The following is a 14,528-nucleotide window of genomic DNA, read 5'->3' on the forward strand; positions in this document are numbered from 1 at the left end:
AGTCGGGTACACACAGGAGCTGGACCCAACCCTCAGGTACTAAAGAAGCATCACTAAGAAACATGATTCTCTTCTCCCTTTTCTGAGCCATAGAAGGTGCACCAATTACCTTACCAAGACAGTGTGGTCAGATCACACAATCTCCCATTTTTCTGTTTTGAAAACTGCTGGGATCCTATACAAAAGCTAATTTAGGATTTTAAAGGCTAATTCAAACACTCTGTTTTAGGCACCATTTCTAAGCGAAACTTCTCAGCTTCTATTTCAAGACATGCCAGATTTCTAAGGACAGCACAGGAAAAAAAATTTGTCACTTTCCCTCAATCTCCCAAACTCTGAAGTTACAGTATTTGCCAACAAGTGATATAGTTCTAGAAATACTGAATATCTCTTCTAACAGGCATATGATACCTGCCTGTAGATGATATATGCCTAGGTGTGAGAAAAACCAAGAGAAGATAAAACAGCCAGCACTTCACTATCTTCAAACAGGTTGTGCCCCTACACATATGGCCAGGATCAAAAAAACAAACAAACAAACCCGATAAAAAAAAATATTCGTTTTCATCAGCTGTTTATATCTATGTTCTTAAGAAATTAAGAATGATCACTTCAGAATAACATACATGTGCTATAAAAGTGGTCTCTCAAGGGGGTCACACGCAAGGCAATTCACTGAAGGGTGGAAAAACCATTTTTTATAGCTTTAAGAAAAAACGTTTTAAAATACTATTTCGTTTTTGTCTTATGCTTTCTCAATTTCTATGTCTGAGTATGTTTTATAACGTACATATCGGTACATTAGTACCTGTATATAACTGGTAAATCAATAAATTTACATATATGAGAGGTGCATCATAAAAAGTGTTCTTTATTGATAGGAATGGGCAGCCAAAAAAGCTGGAGACCACTCCCCTAGAGAGCAGAAGCTCTTTTATTTATAAATTTGCCCTGCCCTTCCTCCTTTCCACTCTAGCGCTGGTTTTCCAGAGGATTGGAATGAATGGCGCCTCACAAGGCACGTGGCCCCGGTGTTTTCAACCCCAGGGTCGGGGCTTTTTTCTGCCACCTGGAAAAAAGAGACTTTAGTTCCCCAGGAACAGGCAACTGAATGTGGAAACGTGGACAGAGGTATCAGAAAACCACGCTATGGAAAATCACCTGCTTGACAAGGGAACATTAAGTGCACGTAAAGAAGGAACAAATAAATAGAACTAAGACGCCACAAAACATAATCGTTTTGGGGGAACCGTGGAAAGATATGTAATGGAGAACACCGAAAGCCAAGCACTTAGACCCTCACCCGGTTCTTCCCCCTCACCCCCCGTGAGCTCCGGCGGCTCCCCCAGCCCCCCTCACGGGTGGGCCACAGCACCCACAGCCGCCCGCCGACTCCTTGCCCGCCGCGGCCGAGGAGGGGCGGAGGGCCCGCAGCCATCCCTACTGACCTGCCGGCGGCGGCTCCCGCGCAGGGCCGGGGTCGCCAGGGGTAGCCGCGTCCCCTCAGCCCGCGCAGCCGCCGCGCCTCCCGCACGCGCACAGCCACCTTAGAGCCCCGCCTGCTCGAATCCCTCCGCTCCCGCCTCAGCGCGGCCCTCTCGCCTACCCCAGAGAAGCCCCTCGGGAGAAGGCCCAGCCGAGCCGGGAGCACTCGCGACTCAGCGTCTGCTGTCCCGCTCCCCTCAGCGGCCCAGCGCGGGCTAGAGCTCAAACCACTCACCGGGACTACTTCACCGCCGCAGGCGGAAGCACACACTCTCTGAACACGCGCGCTCTCCCTCACGACGCGTTTTTAAAGGCCCGCGCGCAGGGCACACCGGGAGTTGTAGTTTTCTCACGGCGGCTGCCCTGGCCCCCTGAGGGCTTCGCACCGCCCCGCGGTGGCGCCACGCCCCCTCACCACCCACAGCCAATGGGCGGGTGAGGGGCGGGCCTTCGCGCCGCGGTGCGCGCGCGGGGGGCGGTGTCCGGAGTTGGTTGTTGCGCGCGGGCGCGGCGGTCGCAGCCCCGTCCCGGGAGCCGCGTCCTCGCCGGGGCCCGGCGGGAGCGGGAGCCGGACCTGGAGCCCTCACGGGGCCTCCTGGGTGCCGCCGCGGGAGGCGCAGCGGGGCTGGGGAGCCCCTGCCAGGTGAGGGGCGATAGGGGGGTGACGGCCCCTCGCGCCGTGAGGGGAGGCCGGGGGGCGGCGGCGATGGTCAGCTTTCCTCAGCGGGGCCGCGGGCGGGGGCCCCGGAGTGGCGTGGGGGGGCGGCGGGGGAGCAGCCGTCGCCTGCTCGTCCCTCCCTCCCTTGGGGTCCCCCCGGCTCCCCTCGCCCCGCCGCGGTCCCGGTCGCAGCGGCGCCCGCAGAGCCCGTCTGGTGCCGGCAGCCGCGCCGGGGCCCCCACGGGGCCGTGCGGCGCCCTCGCCCCCGGTCGCGGCGCTGGGCCCCAGGGTGTTCGCCGGCAGCCCCGGGCGCTTCCCGAGCCCGCACCGCGGCTGGGAGCGTGCGGCGCCATCCCGCGCCCTGCTGGGGAGCGCCTGCCGCCGCCGCGTTGACACCTTCGAGGAATTTCCCGGGATAAAGCCGCTGTGGGTGCCAGGTGGATGCTGTTCCTGCCGGGGCTCCGTCCCTGCTCTGTTATTATTACGAATTACTGACTTGAAAGGCTTTACGTGTTAGCGTGTACGTGTGTAGCTGCATTCCATCCTCCTCTCGGTCCTTCCTTTTCTCTCGAAGGTTATTTTGGACTTGTAGGTGGGTTGGTCTGTTTGCTAGTTTTTATTGCGGCCAGTTTAGGCTGGGCTGGGAAGGCTGGGATTTGCGCTGGGACAGCAAGTGGAACAATGTGAACACTTTGCAGTGGTCGGTTACTTGTGGAGCAGCTGATACCTGATGCAGAACGGCCAGGCTGCTCCGAGGTGAGCACAGGGGCGAGGGGGAGCATTGCCTGGTGGATCTCTGACCTCGAATTTAATAGGGGTTCCTTTTCAGAGAACATAATTTCTGTTTACTTTAGGTTTTTGCCATTTACTTTTGTAGAGCTTGGTTTTCCTTCTTCTTTAATTGCTTCATAAGTGCCTCCAAAGTTTTTCCCCTTACTTGCTGTAGCTTAAAGGCTGTCTAATGTCTGCTAAAACACTTTATTCTCGGATATTTACAGAAAAAATAATATACGGAGATATATGAGCAGGAAGGAAAGAACACGTAGTTGTTTTAGGAACCAAGACTTTATGGAATTGCAATAATTAGGTTCTATAGCTAGAAAGTTTACTTTAACTTATTTAAAATTGCTAGCTGAACAGCTACCTTTGTGACAAACTAGATTTACTTCCTACTGTGTGAATTTTGTTTGACTTACAACCTCATCTAGACAGTCTGAATCAAGGTGTGTAGCAAGAGCAGCAAATACTTGTGGAGATTTGATTTGGTCGTTTGGACTAGCTAGAGCTCTTAATCTAGTTTCACACTGGCTTAAAAGGTTGTGTCTGTAAAGTAGCTAAGATGTTTTATCCAGACGAAGCATCTTCCTGGCAGTTACTGCTCAGTGTGTTTTCAGGAAAACCTCATTTTGTTCTCTAAAATACAGAACTATGCAAGAAGGCATTACCAGTTTTTCCATGAGTAACTTTCCATGATTAATCTTATGTATTCATTTCTTGATGGCTTTACCTTATTGCTAGGATATCCCATGTAGATAACTTAATTCACAGACTTCCTAAATTACCTTTTTGGTCAGATCTGTTTGGCTCAACTACACCTTCCTCACCTGAACAGCAGTGGCAGGTGGGGTGTGATTCCTGAGCCTGGGCAGGAGGCACCAGCTGCAGAGCAAGGAGCCAGCAGACTTGGCTGCCTGGCCTGGCTGCAGGTAGGCACTTTCACCCAGCTGCAGTTCATAATGGATGCAATGTTTGCATTTCCTTCGACTTTTGAACATACATATAAAGAAACGTACAGTGAGTTTGAAGGAACAGCATTTCCTATGTATCTGCAAGTTTTATGGTTGTTTTAGTGAAAGAGAGATCAAAGAGGCAAAATACCATTTCAACTTCTTGGGTAATTCGTGTTTCTGACTTTTCAGCTCTTTAGGAAATGTATTTCCAGGCATGTTTACCAAAATACGTATTCTTTTCTGTTTACTTTTCAAGTAAAGGAATTGGTTGGAATCAGCCATTTAATGGAAAAAAAAAAGGGGGGATGCTATTTGGCTAAATGACTCTTAAATCTTGATTCCCCCCCCAGCCAGGGTGGAACAGGATAGTAAACTATTAGGATAACTATTGTAAGCTATTGATTAGGGTCCACAGACATTGACAATTACTGTTAACCTTCTGTATCATGCTAGAAAAAACGTGTGTGAAAAGCTTACTCTAAGTTAACAAGTTGTAACATGTTTTTTTCTACCTTGTTTTGAATTTACACTCCTGTGTGTCTCCTTTCCTTTTCCCTTTTCCTGTTTAGTCTTTGCTCTTAGGCTCCCTTTTCCCTCCAGCTGCTCCTCATCCCAGTTTAGAATCACACTCTCCCATCCCTTCTAGTTGCCCATGTTTTCTTTGCCCTTTTCTCTGAAGGGATCTGCAGCTTTTCTCCTTGTCACTGCTTCTCTTGTTCTGATTGCTTTCTGATGAGATTGGATTTCAGGCGGTGTTAATAGTCCTTTCTCTTTCTTTTTTTGTATGTAAGGCTGTTGGACCCTCTCTTGCCCAGCTCCTGAAAAGAGAGCCCCCAAAGTCCACCCTGGGATTGCTAGGTACGGCTCCGAGATGAGGTCTGTCTCCTGCCAGCTTCCACACTGTTCCCACTTCCTGTGCTGCTGCAGCTCCCGAGGAATCCTGCCGAGCTGCTCCCTCCCGTGTAGTCGGTGTGTCGGAGCTGACATTCGGGTACGGGCAGGGTATTGAAATGCAAATGCCTCGGCTATGACGAGGAGATAGTGCTGCGCTGGTGAAAAGCACTGAGAAGGTTGTGGAATATCTGTGATGTGAAGGGAGATTGTAAAGAAAGTACCTGAGAGGGAAACTGAAAATGTAATTTATACTCTTATCTTTCTGCTATTAACACCTCCAGATGTTTTTAACCTACTTTGAGTACAAAAATAATAATCTGTAGAACATGTTTTGGTTTAGTAGTTGAAGCAAAGTTCAGAGAGAGAATGTCAAGTTATTTGCAGCCATATGTAGCATTTCCTTGCTGTTAGTGGCAGCCAAAAATTGCCAGTGAGGGAAGTTCCACTCTCTATGTATGTAAAGTAACATGGATTTTGGAGAAGGAGATGTGCAGCCCCAGACCCACAGTAAAAGGCTTTGGATTCTCCATGCTGATACCTGGAGGGATGGATGGAGTGTCGTGCCATGTTCTGAGCGTGTTACTTGTGACAGGCTGGTGCAGGGACCTTGTCTGCAGAGCCTTTCTTGGCATTACCAGTCTTCCCACCTTCCTGTGCTCCCACACACAACCGCTGTGTAAGGACTGAGAGTTGCACTGGGGTTTACATTGGCCTAAGGCTGAAATGCTTCCATTGTTTCACGTGGATCAGCACAATAATGCAGAATTTCCATTACCATACAGTTTTAAATCTAGAGTGGAAAAATACAGGCTGCAAACTGGAATAAGAGTTGCTAGTTGACTTTCACTGTTTTAAAGCAGGGTAAAGTGAAGCAGGGTACGCTGAGGAGAATGTGACAGCTTTAGAATTTCTTCGACATCAGTGACAAGGATAAATGACTTGTTTTTACTTGGTAACAATTCTAACTAGTTGTCCAATATTTGAGCTGCAATTTCCATAAATTGTGGTTTAGTGCTGTGGGCTCTGTGTTTTCCAAATCATAAGCAGAAATTATCAACCATGTAAGAAATTTTCAGTCTTCCTTTTTTCCTATATATAGATAAGTAGCTGAGTGACTCAAGCAATTTCTTTCCCCATGTCTCTCTAAGTGGACTGAGTTGATTTGAGATTGCCTGATAGTGCAAAATGTGGATAGAGGAAAACTACACAGTGAGTGTAACTCTGAGATCACCTTCTTTAAACTGAATTTGTTTTGGGACCCCATCAGCTATTACAAAAGTTACCATGTTAACTCAGCAAGTTACAAAATGGTTTTACCACAAATGTTTTGGGGTTTGTCTGTTCAGATGACAACAAGAACAACAGAATTTTCAAACCCCTGGGAGCCTCATTCATCATTTATCTCCTTTTAGTAATCACATATTGCTGTGCAGGATAAGGACAAAATCAGTTTTAAATCACACCACTTGGAGAAGTGTTTTGTAATCAGTCTGTAATGGATTTCCTTTTTAAAATCTTTGATTCTGGGGAAACGGGGGAAAAAAGTATTTTCTCCATATAAAGTACAAAAAATATAAATAATATCTGGGAAAGGCATTTTTCCATTTGTAGACTTTATCCCACATTTTCCTTAAGAGTAATATTTCAATTTAAAAAGCCTTATATGTGCTTAAACATAAATGCTGAAAAATGCTCAACTGTCTTAATGCAGTCACTGTTGACTGCAGGAGACATTTTTAGCAAAGTTTTTGAAATCACAGTAAACAAATGGATAAAAATCATGCCAGGCTAAACATTGTAGGCTTCTAGCAATACTTGTTTTAGTAACATCTTGTCTGAGATGCCAGTTCAGTGTGGCGCTAAAAAGTAAGATCACTGACTTGATAAAGTTAGTGCTATTTCAGAAAATACTGCTACTAGCACAGAGTTTGCCAAATGCAACGTTATTGGTGTTCAAGCAGATTTGGGTTATTGTATTGTTGGATAGAGGTTCTGTAGGAAGCTGTTTAGTGTTCACAGTTTGACCTTCCATGTTTTTGTAAAACTGATCTCAATACTAGAATGTTCCCTCTTGGATGCATGCCTGTATTTATACAGGCCTCCCTACAAAGCTCACCAGAGGAGGAAGACAGTCTATAATACAGGAGATGTAAATTCTGCATGTATATATTTATATCCAGTCTTCCAGCTCTGAGGGTCTTACTGTCAGAAAAGCCTTCAAACACATTTAAAAGACATTTAAATCTTATGCTATAAACATGAACAAATATAGACATCCTTCCACACTTCATGTATATTCCCTCTTAGTGTAAGTCTCTGTACATATCACAGATGCTCTTATTGTTGTCTCAGCTGCCAAATTTCCTCTCAGTGAGTATCATTGTTCTGGTTTTATATTTGTTGGTGTCCTTTCTGGGGGCTTTTGTGATGCAGCAAGAAGAAGGAAGAACAGTTTTAAAAGTATGTAATCTTCCCCAGATTGGCCGGGAAATTCAGAAGCATGTGTGGCTGAAGGTAATAGAGACTTAAAATTTCAGTGGCTCTAGAGCTGAAGCTGTCCTTGGGTAACTGTTTTAGCACCTTATTTTTTTTTCCCCCCCCTCAGTTCTGCCTTTCTCTCTACCTTGTTTTAGCCCCAAATAGTCTTCTGCAGAGTGCCCTCTTAGCCTGTTTGGAATCCTGTTAAAATCACTGATTCCTTCTTTAAAGGCTCAGAATTGCATCAATATTGCTTTAATAAACTTTGAAGTTTAATGCAAATATATACAAGCTCAGAGAGAGTAAATATTAGTCCAGGAGTTTTCCACGGGGGAGTAAGTCATGTTGTGTAATTGTTTTTCCATTTGCTTTAAACTTTGCTAATTGTCCTTCTGGGCCTTCCTCATCTAGATTGGGTAGTTTTCCTTAAAAACAGGTTGCACAATATTCCCCAGTCTCAGACTTTTAAGTCTGTAACTATATGGTTAAGGAGTGTGACTCCTGCCATTTGGAATGATCTTTGGAGGAGATAGTTTATTTAATGACTTTTGTTCTGTAAACTGTAGACATTTTCAGTTTTTAGAAGCAGGGAGACAGCTCCTAGTAAAGATGTAGAGAGTGAGGGGCGCATAAAAGCTGCCAATGTGATCAGTTACACATGCTGTGATTGTGCAACAGCTTGTGGTATGTTGTAGTCAGTGGAAGAATTCAATGAACTTGGTGTTAAACATACATCCAACTCATAAATGCTTACTATTTTAGGACTTCATATATGTAGAATTGTATTTTCATACTGTGAATTTTTTTATTAATTTGGAATATCATATTATTAGCAAGGAAGTCTCAAACCTGCTCTGCTGCTAATGAAGCTGTCAATAACATACCTTTCAATTTTAACAACAAAAATTTGAAAGTGTTATTGCAGGCCTTGAAGTGAGACAGATTCAGATTTAAAGCACAGTATTTTTGGCTAGAGAAGATTGTTTGGGAAGCGCAAAAAACGAAGGCGTGTTAGGGCAAAGCTTGCTGAGGCTCCTGTGCCTCTGAATTTTGCCTGGTAAGTATTTCTTGTACAGCAAAGGCAGCATCCCTGTGAGAGAAAATGTCAGTACAAGCAGAGCTGAGAGCTTCCCCTGTATTTCATTCACCCTGTGAGCTGTGTCAGTTCCAGCTGCCATATCCTAATTGGCATCTTGCTCCATGAACCTGTTGGCAGGCAGGGTGCTGGGTCATGGTTCCTTACAAGTTAACCCACTTACCTTCTCAGAGCAGCAGCAAATCTCTTCCAAAGGTGATTCTTTTAGTCAAGTTGTTCAGTAACTGGTGCATCAGGAGGAGTGTTGCACTCTGGTACATAAAGTACCTGTTTTTAGCAAGTGATAGAGAGACACTGTTAGTAACAGTTGCCATGAAAAACCTCCTGCAACAGCATTAAGGTGAGATTGCAGAGTGGTTTAGATAGAGATTCCTCAACCTCACTGGAGCTTTAGTTATGGTGAGTTCTCCCGTGTTCTGCATAATTCTCCATTGTTCTGCTTGTTGGAGTGTGGGAAGTGTTTGATTGTTTGTTGCTTTCAAAGAGAGAAGCTCAATCAGGTTCCATTCTGATGGGCATTGCCATCAGCATCAGAAGGGGATTCAGTAACTACATTCTTTACACACACAATTGCAAATCATACTGGATTGCATAATGTTGTAAACAGCAAGAAGTGGTGCATAAAAAAGGTGCCCAGTTCTCACCCCTCATCTTTCTTTTTTCCACAAGGCTGTAACTTTTCTCTATAGTATGCAACAGTGATAACATTGCAGGATTTTTTTCTACTCTGTCCTTTGCAGATTGACTTCATTGCTTATGGTTGTACATTATCTTTGTTTATCAGTGTAAATCAACAGTGCTGTTCCTGAACAGTGGAGATAGCAACAGACAGACCTTCTGTAGCCAAATTTGCAGAGCGAGAAACAGTGTTGTATAGAAACATGTTGGAAAAGATAACCGGCACAGGTTATCGGGGAGTTCTGCTCAGTCCCCCCAGAGGGGATGATGGAAATGCTGTGGAATAATGGCATTTTCTAAAATACTCCTACACAACTGTCCTCACAGCTGGAAGGTTCATGCATAATGATAATTCTCAGGGGAAATAACAGTAAACAGGTGATATACCAAAGCAACAGCATTTAAATAAGTGGGAATTAGATTTAATACATCAAATGTTACATAATTGGGTTTTTTCCCCCCAGAGTTCAGTTTCTGCAGTTCTTTGCATATTAAATATTGGAGTGTCTACATAGTAAGCTAACTTGAGGTGCTTTCATTGAAAAGTTTTTAAACACCCAAATGGAATGAAATCTGTAGAACACAGGAGGAAATATGAATCCATATAATGAATATTGTTGTCTTCAGCAGCAATCACTGTTTACTGAGGGGGTTATAAGCTCAGTCAATAGTCACTAAATTGTATTGCATGGATAACACATTGAATATTTTTTTGTATTCTGCTGACTAAAAGAGTTGGTGTACTTTTTCAATTAAGTAATCACAATAGAAGTTTGAAAATATATTGAAAAAATAAGCAGCCAGTACCCAGTTCATAGTTGCAGTGATTGTGCTAGATGCAAATACCTGCATTGTGGATAAAAATTACTGAAAAAGTGAAATAATTGAAAATCAGTCTCAGTTTCTAAACAAAGGTAAGCTCTGCTTTTCCAAAAACGATAGCATTGTCATTAGTGTAGACGCTGTAGAGGAGCACAGCTGTCTCTCTACAGCAGATGGATGTGGCGTCTTGAGTTTCTCTTGCTGATAATGAGCAAGATGCTTGTCCATTCAAGTGTTTCAAACTACATGGGAACAGTTATAATTTAAAAACTTTGTTTCCTTCCTACTGTGAATGTGAGGCAATAGCAGGGTTTTTTTTGTAATTTTGATTTGGCTTTCACATACCAGTTTACAAATGTCTCTAAGGTATTTTAAAATTCATATATTTCAGCTACTTTTAGTTTAATTCACTTTGCCACACAGGTCGAGGTTTCTTTTCCATCACTATTTTTCCATGACTTCTTGGAGTAATTGTTCTGCAGGCAAGGTAAATGTGTATCAGACATAAAAATGTTCATTGGATGATGCAAAGTAAAATATCTGCCCCAGCTGCATAATCTGCTACAAAGTTCTGAAAATGACAGCCAGAGGACAGCTCAAAGCCTGGGCAGCTCCTGGATCCTTCCCGAGACCAGTGGGAAGGGATTTGTTGTCTCAGAGGTGCACTTGCAGTCATCAGTCTGCACTTGTAAGTTTTTCTTGAACATTCTTGCTGTTTTCTTGGTAGTGGGTGTATGATGGAGGTTAGAAAGGAGAGCTGTCACACCACAAAAAAGACACTCTGTTCATTAATTTGAGAGATGAACTAGACTCAGTTGGTATTCTGAGATCTTAAAAAGTAGGAGAATGGAAAATTGTATCTTCCTGAAGTGCCTTCCTCAGGCTGATAAGGAATGCACTCTGTAAACCATGTGAACTCATCACTTCCATGTCCTTGGGTGCGTGTGACAGTGCCATTTAAGAACAGAATATGCAGAGAACAAAAGGGATGTCAATCTTGAAGTTAATTGTGCTGCACCTGAAAAATCAGAAATCTGGCCTTTAGATAAGGAAAAAATACTGAAATAGAAGTCTGCCTTCTTTATTTTTACCATGAGAGAGGAAAGTGAAGGCATCTCGCGATGAAGGTAATGGTCTTTCTGAATGCTGCTTTGCTAATTGGTGTCACCCTAATGCGTCTGCACTGTTTCACAGCATGTGCCGGGACCTGGGATAAACATTTTCTTTTGGAAAAGCTGTACACAATGTGTAAAGAGAGGGAACATTGTCTCTTCTGCCTCTCTAAGATGTGTTGGAATAAATACGTTGTTTTGAAAGGGTTTTTTCATATTTTTCAGATGAGCAACTCTCTTGAGCTTTGTGCTTTTTATTACATAACATTTAATTTTTTTAAGTTCTGAGCATGACCTCAGGTTTTTATTTTGCATTCACAAAGTATTTGCTGCTTGTAGCCATGTAAAAGCATTTCCCTATATTCTAGCTCTGTAACACCTCTAGTCCCCCACAGTTTGTTTGGGAGGCTTAACTGCAGTGTTTTGAGTAGCAAATATTTTCTTTAGTACTTATAGAATTCCCTCTGTATAAAATTATGACTTTCTGAAGAAATACTGGCACAAACTGTGGAAGCTGTTAGGTTTTGGAACTTGTGTTCAAATTACTCATTTTCTCTGCTTTATTTCTTCTTTCACCTCATAATTAGAGGCTGGTGGACAAAGCAAACTTGGGGCTGAAGGGCCTGCTTTGGAATCTGACAAAAAGGGAGTCACTTAGAAAAAAAGAGTATGTCTTTTGGGTGGAGAAAAAAAAAGTGCTTGAATTGAAGAAACAGTTCTAGGTGCTGTGGTTTATTTTGTTGTTTGGCTTTGCAGACAAGTCAGTTCTGGCATTCCCATGCACCAACTTCCACTGTTACATATCTTATGTGTATAAATGAGTTTATAGTTCCATAGAAAACAGTTACTGACTGATCCATTTTAGTATTTGTGGAAGTTAAGCTATAAAATTTCTGTCAACAGTTCAAAAGGACTCTTTGTAAATATCTTTGGCCATGAAGATTTGGACAAATGTGATCACTCTACACTATGTTGCTCTGAAATCTACAGCTTAAAAATTATTTCTATCTCAAAATCAACTTTTTAGTGTTATTGGGGAAAAATGTTGTATAAACTTTCATTCAAAGAGGAGGCATTTTCTGTTGTCATCCTGAGAATAATGTGTGTCTTTGCTCAGATTTATCTGGACGTGTATATGTATATCTTACAGATGTATTTGTTTGAAGCAGCTATTAATGTTGAATCTTCTGCTATATTCATGTTTTGGGAAGAGTCCATTTTTATCTTCAGAGTAGTACACTAGAAGGTAGTGGTGATTTAGAAACATTTCACTGTCTGGGGAGTGTGACTGCAGTGCTCATCTTTCCAGAAATTTGCTGGGGCTTTGGTTTGCTAAAGTATTTTTTCCTTTAAAGTGCTGGTTGAGGAGACTTTTAATGAGCATCCCAGCTGTCTGTGTATTGGAAGCAGAGAGGCAGCAGAGTGAAATGGCTTTTTAAGTCAACTCCTATCAAAATGCAGAACTCCATAAGTTACTGATTTTACAAATAAGAGAAGTAAAAGCTTGGTTTGCCTGAAGTCAATTATTCTAGTGTTTAAAAGAGGACCCAGAACACTCTCATGGTCTTACTCACTTTGCTAACCCAGCCTTTTGAAAACAGCCATGGTAAATATTTATTTAGTTCCCATAATACAGTATGGGAATGTCTTCTAACCTCAGCAGTTAGGCTGCTGCTTCTAAGAACTTCAAGTCTTTAGTTTGAATGTTAAAGATTTATGGCTTTACATCACAAATTGTATTTCCAAAGGCTTATCCTGGCACTGCTGTGTTTTGTTTTTGTAACTCTGTTGTATTGTCATCTTTCTTGAACAACTTGCTGTCAAAGCACATGCCAGGTCATGTGTTACAGTCAGTTCAGAGCAAGCGTACATTTTGCCAGTTAACTATTTCTCTCTGTGAGCTCTAAGAGCTGTCTTGCATATCAGAAGCTTGCAGCCCAACCTGTTGATGAGTATTTGCTTTTCTTATGGCCGAATACTTAACATGTAATTTGGGAGTCATCTTTGGAATTAATTTCTGTATTGTTCAGCAATGGGAAAAAACTTGGAAACTGGGATGATGCTTTGTTTGTTGCTCAGTTTTCAGATTATTTAATCCAGGTGTTCTTCTTCCATCTAAAAATTGAAATTTTGGATTAAAACAGATTTTTGCTATTTTTAGAGCATGGAAGATCCTGCCTTTAAACTCCAAGTCAGAGACTGAATAAATACTTGTAAGTAAAGAAGCCTCATTTTTACAATTGTCTTCGTTGACCTCAGGATCACATTTTCCGTCATTTTTGACAAGAGATAAAGCAGTCTGCTTGCAAAACAGTAAAATGCATTCAAGTCTTTTGGTATTGTCAGACCATGACAAAAGCTTAATAAGAGGAGAATGATTAGCAAAATGACATGCACTCACAATTTTTTTAACTCTTGTGTAAAATATACTGAAATCTAAAATGGGGCATAGTGTTCTCAACAAAATGCTGATGGTGACAAAAGCTTTGACAATGCAAACATTCTCACTTGTGGAGCTGAATCAATTGGAAAGAGCAGCCAAACGGGCAAAGTGGAAATACTGTTGTCTGAAACATTTAGTAGCAATGATCTGCATTAAAATAATTTGGTACAATTAATTGGTGCTTTTTGTCATTTCTTTTGCACAGCGGTTTTCATGTGTACCACAGTCTTATCGTGAAGCGAGAAAATGAGGCTCTTTCTGAGCTGGCTAATGCGTTGTTGCAGAGATTTGTTTCTTAATCTTCACTGGAGATTTTGAAGTACTGGCTGGTTTTTAGCAGGCTGATTTAGTTCTTGTTTGATTTGAGAATATACAAAATAGGACTGCTGTAATCAAAGCTTGGTGGTAGCTTTTGGCAAGTCCTGAGTTATTTGTGCAGTAGCATTGTACTGAGGACACGATGCATTTTAGGGAGGGGAAATCAGAACAATGTGCTGATTTGCTTGTGTGGGCTAATATGACTCATTTAGAATGAACTCCTTTAAAAGTTTTTTTTTTAGGAAAAACTGACAGGCTAACCTCAGGTTTCAAATCAGTTTTAAACTGTCTAGCAGGGTGGAAGTCTCCCTTCGATCTGCAAGGCCCTAGTAATTTTACATGGTTGGGGGTCAGCAGTTTACAAACACTGCCTGGACCAATGATCTGTGAAATCAATCTTTGAGTCTTCCTGCTGCTGCCTTTGAACAGTTTCATTGATGGCAAAGTAGAAATGACTCAGGCTTTGGAATGTGATTATAAAAATTCTAAAGCTTAAAACATACAGAAGACAAAATGTTGATGCTTGGAAAGTTTCTTTACCCTTGGAATGAGAGAGTTTTGGTCCTGACATTTTCTGGAGGTATGTCACAAGATCCTGAACAGGATTACTTTGATAATGTGGTGCTATTGCATAAATATATTGAAGACATTTTGCCCACCTTTCAAATTGAAACTACTGTATGAATGAGTCAGCTGGCTGGCTGCTTGCATGTTAAAGCTAACATTTTGTGGGTTCAGAGATGCTTAATTGCTTTTATGCTGTGAATGAATAAGATGGATTAATTTATATACAGCACTTCCTAGTTAGAGAGAA

The 14,528-nt window shown here is 42.4% G+C and overlaps 2 protein-coding genes across 9 annotated transcripts in view; one reads left to right on the forward strand and one right to left on the reverse strand.

Moving 5' to 3' along the window:
• HMG20A (high mobility group 20A) overlaps window positions 1-1,822 on the reverse strand; it is a 37,192-nt gene extending 35,370 nt beyond the window's left edge. The window contains exon 1 of one of the 4 annotated variants that reach the window (XM_042021788.1): window positions 1,721-1,822. The gene's annotated coding sequence lies outside the window, so the exon portion shown is untranslated. Of the gene's footprint in view, window positions 1-1,448; window positions 1,553-1,720 lie in introns of those variants that run through there. The other 3 variants (XM_042021790.1, XM_042021787.1, XM_042021789.1) reach the window with 3 other exon arrangements.
• A 218-nt stretch (window positions 1,823-2,040) lies between these two features.
• PEAK1 (pseudopodium enriched atypical kinase 1) overlaps window positions 2,041-14,528 on the forward strand; it is a 110,178-nt gene continuing 97,690 nt past the window's right edge. For 2 of the 5 annotated variants that reach the window (XM_042021791.1, XM_042021795.1), the window contains exon 1: window positions 4,754-4,864. The gene's annotated coding sequence lies outside the window, so the exon portion shown is untranslated. Of the gene's footprint in view, window positions 2,129-4,664; window positions 4,732-4,752; window positions 4,865-14,528 lie in introns of those variants that run through there. The other 3 variants (XM_042021792.1, XM_042021793.1, XM_042021794.1) reach the window with 3 other exon arrangements.

Source organism: Corvus kubaryi, unplaced genomic scaffold (genome assembly GCF_017639235.1).
Source record: "Corvus kubaryi isolate FWS band 111438036 unplaced genomic scaffold, C.kubaryi_AGA036_p1.0 37172, whole genome shotgun sequence".
Classification (NCBI taxonomy): domain Eukaryota; kingdom Metazoa; phylum Chordata; class Aves; order Passeriformes; family Corvidae; genus Corvus; species Corvus kubaryi.